Source organism: Balaenoptera musculus, chromosome 20 (genome assembly GCF_009873245.2).
Source record: "Balaenoptera musculus isolate JJ_BM4_2016_0621 chromosome 20, mBalMus1.pri.v3, whole genome shotgun sequence".
Lineage (NCBI taxonomy): Eukaryota > Metazoa > Chordata > Mammalia > Artiodactyla > Balaenopteridae > Balaenoptera > Balaenoptera musculus.
In genome coordinates, this window is record NC_045804.1 from 28,985,920 (window position 1) to 28,992,152 (window position 6,233).

The window sequence follows — 6,233 nt, forward strand, 5'->3', positions numbered from 1 at the left end:
TTAAAGTCCCCTACTATGATTGTGTTACTGTCTGTTTCCCCTTTTATGGCTGTTAGCATTTGCCTTATGTATTGAGGTGCTCCTATGTGGGGTGTATAAATATTTACAATTGTTATATCTTCTTCTTGGACTGATCCCTTGATCATTATGTAGTGTCCTTCTTTGTCTATTGTAATAGTCTTTATTTTAAAGTCTATTTTGTCTGATATGAGAATTGCTACTCCAGCTTTCTTTTGATTTCCATTTGCATGGAATATCTTTTTCCTTCCCCTCACTTTCAGTCTGAATGTGTCCCTAGGTCTGAAGTGGGTCTTTTCTAGACACCATATATACAAGTCTTTTTTTGTGTGTGTGTCCATTCAGCCAGTCTATAGCTTTTGGTTGGAGCACTGAATCCGTTTACATTTAAGGTAATTATTGATATGTATGTTCCTATTACCATTTTCTTAATTGTTTCGTGTTTGTTATTGTAGGTCTTTTCCTTCTCTTGTGTTTCCTGCCTAGGGAAGTTCCTTTAGCATTTGTTGTAAAGTTGTTTTTGTGGTGCTGAATTCTCTTAGCTTTTGCTTGTCTGTAAAGTTTTTAATTTCTCTGTTGAATCTGAATGAGATCCTTACTGGGTAGAGTAATCTTGGTTGTAGTCTTTTCCTTTTCATCACTTTAAATATGGCCTGTCACTCCCTTCTGGCTTGCAGAGTTTCTGCTGAAAGATCAGCTGTTAACCTTTTGGGGATTCCCTTTTATGTTATTTGTTGCTTTTGCCTTGCTGCTTTTAATATTTTTTCTTTGTATTTCATTTTCATTAATTTGATTAATTTGTGTCTTGGTTGTTTCTCCTTGAATTTATCCTGTATGGGACTCTCTGAGTTTCCTGGACTTGTTTGACTATTTCCTTTTCCGTATTAGGGAAGTTTTCAACTATAATGTCTTCAAATATTTTCTCAGTCACTTTCTTTTTCTCTTCTTCTCCTGGGACCCTATAGTTTGAATGTCAGTGCTTTTAATGTTGTCCCAGAAGTCCCTGAGACTGTCCTCCATTCTTTTCATTCTTTTTTCTTTATTCTTCTCTGTGGTACTTATTTTCACTATTTTATCTTCCAGGACACATATCCGTTCTTTTGCCTCAGTTATTCTGCTATTGATTCCTTCTAGAGAATTTTTAATTTCATTTATTGTGTTGTTCATCATTGTGTCTTTGCTGTTTTGTTCTTCTCTGTGCTTGTTAAATGTTTCCTGTATTTTCTCCAATCTATTTCCAAGATTTTGTATCAGCTTTAGTATCATTATTCTGAATTCTTTTTCAGATATACTGCCTATTTCCTCTTCATTTGTTTGGTCTGGTGGGATTTTACCTTGCTCTTTCATCTGCTGCGTATTTATCTGTTTTCTCATTTTGCTTAACTTACTTCATTTAGGTCTCCTTTTCACAGGCTATAGGTTCACAGTTCCTGTTGTTTTTGGCATCTGCCCCCAGTGGGTAAGTTTGGTTCAGTGGTTTGTGTAGGCTTACTGGTGGAGGGGACTGGTGCCTCTGTTCTGGTGGATGAGGCTGGGTCTTGTCTTTCTTGTGGGTAGGACCGTGTCTGATGGTGTGTTTTGAGGTGTCTGTGAACTTGTGATTTTAGGCAGCCTCTCTGCTAATGGCTGAGTTTGTGTTCCTTTCTTGCTAGTTGTTTGGTATGGAGTGTCCAGCACTGGAGCTTGCTGGTCATGGGTAGAGCTGGGTCTTAGCATTGAGATTGAGATCTCTGGGAGAGTCCTCACCAATTGATATTACGTGGGGCTGGGAGGTCTCTGGTGGTCCTGAACTCGGCTCTCCCACCTCAGAGGCACAAGCCTGCAAGCCAGCCGGAGCACCAAGACCTTGCCAACCACATGGCTCAGAAGAAAAGGGGGAGGGAAAAGAAAGAAAGAAAAAAAGTAAAAGAAAGTAAAAGAAAGTTATTAAAAATTTTTAAAAAATATATAATTAAATAAAAAAATCAAAAAGTAATAAAAAAGAAGACAGATGTCAAACCAATAAGCAAATCCACCAATGATAACAAGCACTAAAAACTAAACTAAGATAAACATAAAAATCAGAAACTATTCTGTCGCACACAGCAAACTCCAAGTCTACAGTAGCTCCCAAAGTCCACTGCCTCAATTTTGGGATGACTTATTGTTTATTCAGTTATTACACAGGTGCAGGGTACCTCAAGTTGATTGTGGAGATTTAATCTGCTGCTCCTGAGGTTGCACGGAGAAATTTCCTTTTCTCTTCTTTGTTCGCACAGCTCCTGGGTTTCAGGTTTGAATTTGACCCTACCTCTGCATCTAGATTGCCCTCTGGCCTCTGTTCTTCCCCCAGACAGGAGGAGGTTACAGGAGCAGTGATTAGGGGGCTCTGGCTCACTCAGGCTGGGGGGAGAGGGAGAGGGACAGAATGCGTGGTGAGCCTGCAATGGCAGAGGCCAGCTTGAAGTTGCCACAGCCTGAGGAGTGCCAGGTTCTCCCGGGGGAAGTTGTCCCTGGATCACAGGACCCTGGTAGTGGCAGGTTACACAGGCTCCTGGATGGGAAACTGAGGATAGTGCCCTGTGCTTGCACACAGGAGTCTTGGTGGCTGCAGCAGCATTAGCATTTCATGCCCATCTCTGGTGTCTTTGCTGATAGCCATGGCTCAAGCCCATTTCTGGAGCTCATTTACACGGTGCTCTGAATCTCTTCTCCTCACGCACCCTGAAACAATGGTCTCTTGAATCTTAGGCAGTTCCAGACGTTTCCCTGGACTCCCTCCCTGCTAGGGTGAGGCACACTCACCTTCTTCAGGCTATGTTCACACAGCCAACCCCAGTCCTCTCCCTGGGATCTGACCTCCAAAGCCCGAGTCTCAGCTCCCAGCCCCTACCCACCCTGGTGGGTGAACAGAGAAATCTCTCAGGCTGATGATTGGTGATCAGCACCAATCCTCTGTGCAGGAATCTCTCCACTTTGCCCTCTGCACCCATGTTGCTGTGCTCTCCTCTGTGAGTCTGAAGCTTTCCCCCAGCCCATCCCCTGTCTCCACCAGTGAAGGGGCTTCCTAGTGTGGGGAAACTTTTTCTCCTTCATGGCTCCCTCCCAGAGGTGCAGGTCCCATCCTTATTCTTTTGTCTCTGTTTTTTCTTTTTTTCTTTGGCCCTACCCAGGTATGTGGGGAGTTTCCTATCTTTTGGGAAGTCTGAGGTCTTCTGCCAGTGTTCAGTAGGTGTTCTGTAGGAGTTGTTCCACATGTAGATGTATTTTTGTTGTATTTGTGGGGAAGACATTGATCTCCACGTCTTACTCCTCTGCCATCTTGAAGGTCCTCCCAAATCATACTTCAAAATAAACTGTTATAAGAGAAAAAGAAAGACACTTCATAATGATCAAGCGATCAATCCAAGAAGAAGATAATAACAACCGTAAATATATATTCACCCAACATAAGAGCACCTCAGTATATAAGGTGAGTACTAACACCCATAAAGGAAGAAATCAACAGCAACACAATAATATTGTGGGACTTTAACACCCCACTCTTATCAATAGACAGGTCATCCAGACAGAAAATCAATAAGGAAACACAGGCCTTAAATGACACTTTTAGGCCAAATGGACTTAATTTATATTTATAGAACATTTAATCCAAAAACAGCAGAATACACATTCTTCTCATGTGCACATGGAATGTTCTCTAGGATTGACCCAATATTAGGCAATAAAGCAAGCCTCAGTAAATTTAAGAAAATTGAAATCGTACCAAGCATCTTTTCTGACCATTAGAAATAAACTACAAGAAAAAAAAAAAACTGTTAAAAACATAAACACGTGGAGGCTAAACAATATGCTACTAAACACCCAGTGGAACACTGAAGAAATTAAAGAAAATTTCAAAAAATACCTAAAGACAAATGAAAACAAAAGCACAACAATCCAAAACCTATGGGATACATCAAAATCACTTCTAAGAGGGAAGTTTATAGCAATTAAAACTTACCTCAGGAAACAAGAAACATATCAAATAGCCTAAACTTACACCTAAATCAACTAGAGAATGAAGAACAAACAAAACCTAAGGTTAGTAGAAGGAAAGAAATCATAAATATCAGAGCAGAAATAAATGAATAGAGATGAAGAAAGCAATTGCAAAGATCAATGAAACTGAAAGCTGGTTCTTTGAAAAGACAAACAAAATTTATAAACCTTTAGCCAGACTCATCAAGAAAACAAGGGAGAGGACTCAACAAAAGTAGAAATGAAAAAGGAGACGTTACAACTGACACCACAGAAATACAAAAGATTATAAGAGACTACTACAAACAACTGTATGTCAATAAAACAGACAACCTGGAAAAAATAGACAAATTCATAGAAAGGTATATTATACCAAGACTGAACCAGGAAGAATGGAAATTATAAACAGACCAGTCACAAGTACTGAGATTGAAAGTGTGATTTAAAAAATCTTCCAATAAACAAATGTCCAGGACCAGATGGCTTCACTGGCAAATTCTATCAAACAGTTAGAGAAGAGCTAATACGTATCCTGAAAATGTTCAAAAAATTGCAGAGGAAGGGAAACTCCCAAACAAATTCTATGAGGCCATCATCAGCCTGATACCAAAAGCAGACAAAGATACCACAAAAATAATAATAATAATAATAATTACAGGCCAATATCACTGATGAACATAAACGCAAGTATCCTCAACAAAATTTGAGCAATTCAAATCCAATGATACATTAAAAGGCTCATACAACATGATCAAGTGGGATATATCCCAGGGTTGCAAGGATTCTTCAATATATGCAAATCAAATAGTGTGATACACCATATAAACAAATTGATGAATAAGAACAATATGATCAACTCAATAGATACACAAAAAGCTTTTGATAAAATTCAACACCTATTTATGACAAAAACTCTCCAGAAAGTGGGCCTAGAGGGAACATACCTCAACATAACAAAGACCATACATGACAATCCTACAGCTAACATTATACATAATTGTGAAAATCTAAAAGTATTTCCTTTAAGATCAGGAACAAGACAAGGTTATCCACTCTCACCACTTTTATTCAACACAGTTTTGGAAGTACTAGCTATGGGAATAGAAGAAGTAAAAGAAAGAAAAGGAATGCAAATTGGAAAAGAAGAAGTTAAACCGTCACTGTTTGCAGATGACATGATACCATACATAAAAATTCCTAAAGATGCCACCAGAAAACTACTTGAGCTCATTAATGAATTTGGTAAAGTTGCAGGTTATAAAATTAATACACAGAAATCTCTTGCATTTCTATACACTAACAACAAAAGACCAGAAAGAGAAATTCAAGAAACCATACCATTTACCATCATATCAAAAAGAATAAAGTACCTAGGAATAAACCTACCTAAGGAGAAAATGGCCTGAACTCTTAAAACTATAAGATGTTGATGAAAGTAATAAAAGATGACACAAAGAGATGCAAAGATATACCATGTTCTTGGATTGGAAGAATCAATATTGTCAAAATGACTGTACTACCCAATGCAGTCTACAGATTCAATATAATCCCTATCAAATTACCAATGGCCTTTTCCACAGAACTAGAAAAAAAATCTTAAAATTTTTATGGAGACAAAAGGACATTGAGTTGCTAAAGTAATCTTAAGAAGGAAAAATGGAGCTAGAGGAATCAGGCTCCCTGACTTCAGACCACACTACAAACTATAGTCCTCAAAATAGTATGGTACTGGCACAAAAACAGAAATATAGATAAGTGGAATAGGACAGAAAACCTGGAAATAAACCGACGAAGCTATGGTCACTTAATCTACAACAAAGGAGGCAAGAATATACAAAGGAGGAAAGACAGTCTCTTCAATAAATGGTGCTGGGGTGCTCGCTTTGGCAGCACATATACTAAAATTGGAACGATACAGAGAAGATTAGCATGGCCCCTGTGCAAGGATGACACGCAAATTCGTGAAGCGTTCCATATTTTTCTCGCTAAGAAAAATAAAAAATAAAATAAATAAATAAATGGTGCTGGGAAAACTGGACAGTTACATGTAAAAAAAAAGTAATTAGAATATTCTTTGACACCATACACAAAAATAAACTCAAAAGGGATTAAAGAATGAAATGTGAGACCAGATACTATAAAACTCTTAGAGGAAAACATAGCCAGAACACTCTCTGACATAAATTACAGCAATATCTTTTTTGATCCATCTCCCA

General features: G+C 38.3%; 1 non-coding gene across 1 annotated transcript; it reads left to right on the forward strand.

Annotated features, from left to right (window-relative positions):
- Positions 1 to 5,891: 5,891 nt before the first annotated feature.
- Positions 5,892 to 5,998, forward strand: LOC118887615. Its single transcript, XR_005018090.1, has one exon. It is a non-coding gene; the product is annotated as a U6 spliceosomal RNA (small nuclear RNA).
- The last annotated feature ends 235 nt before the right edge of the window (positions 5,999 to 6,233 follow it).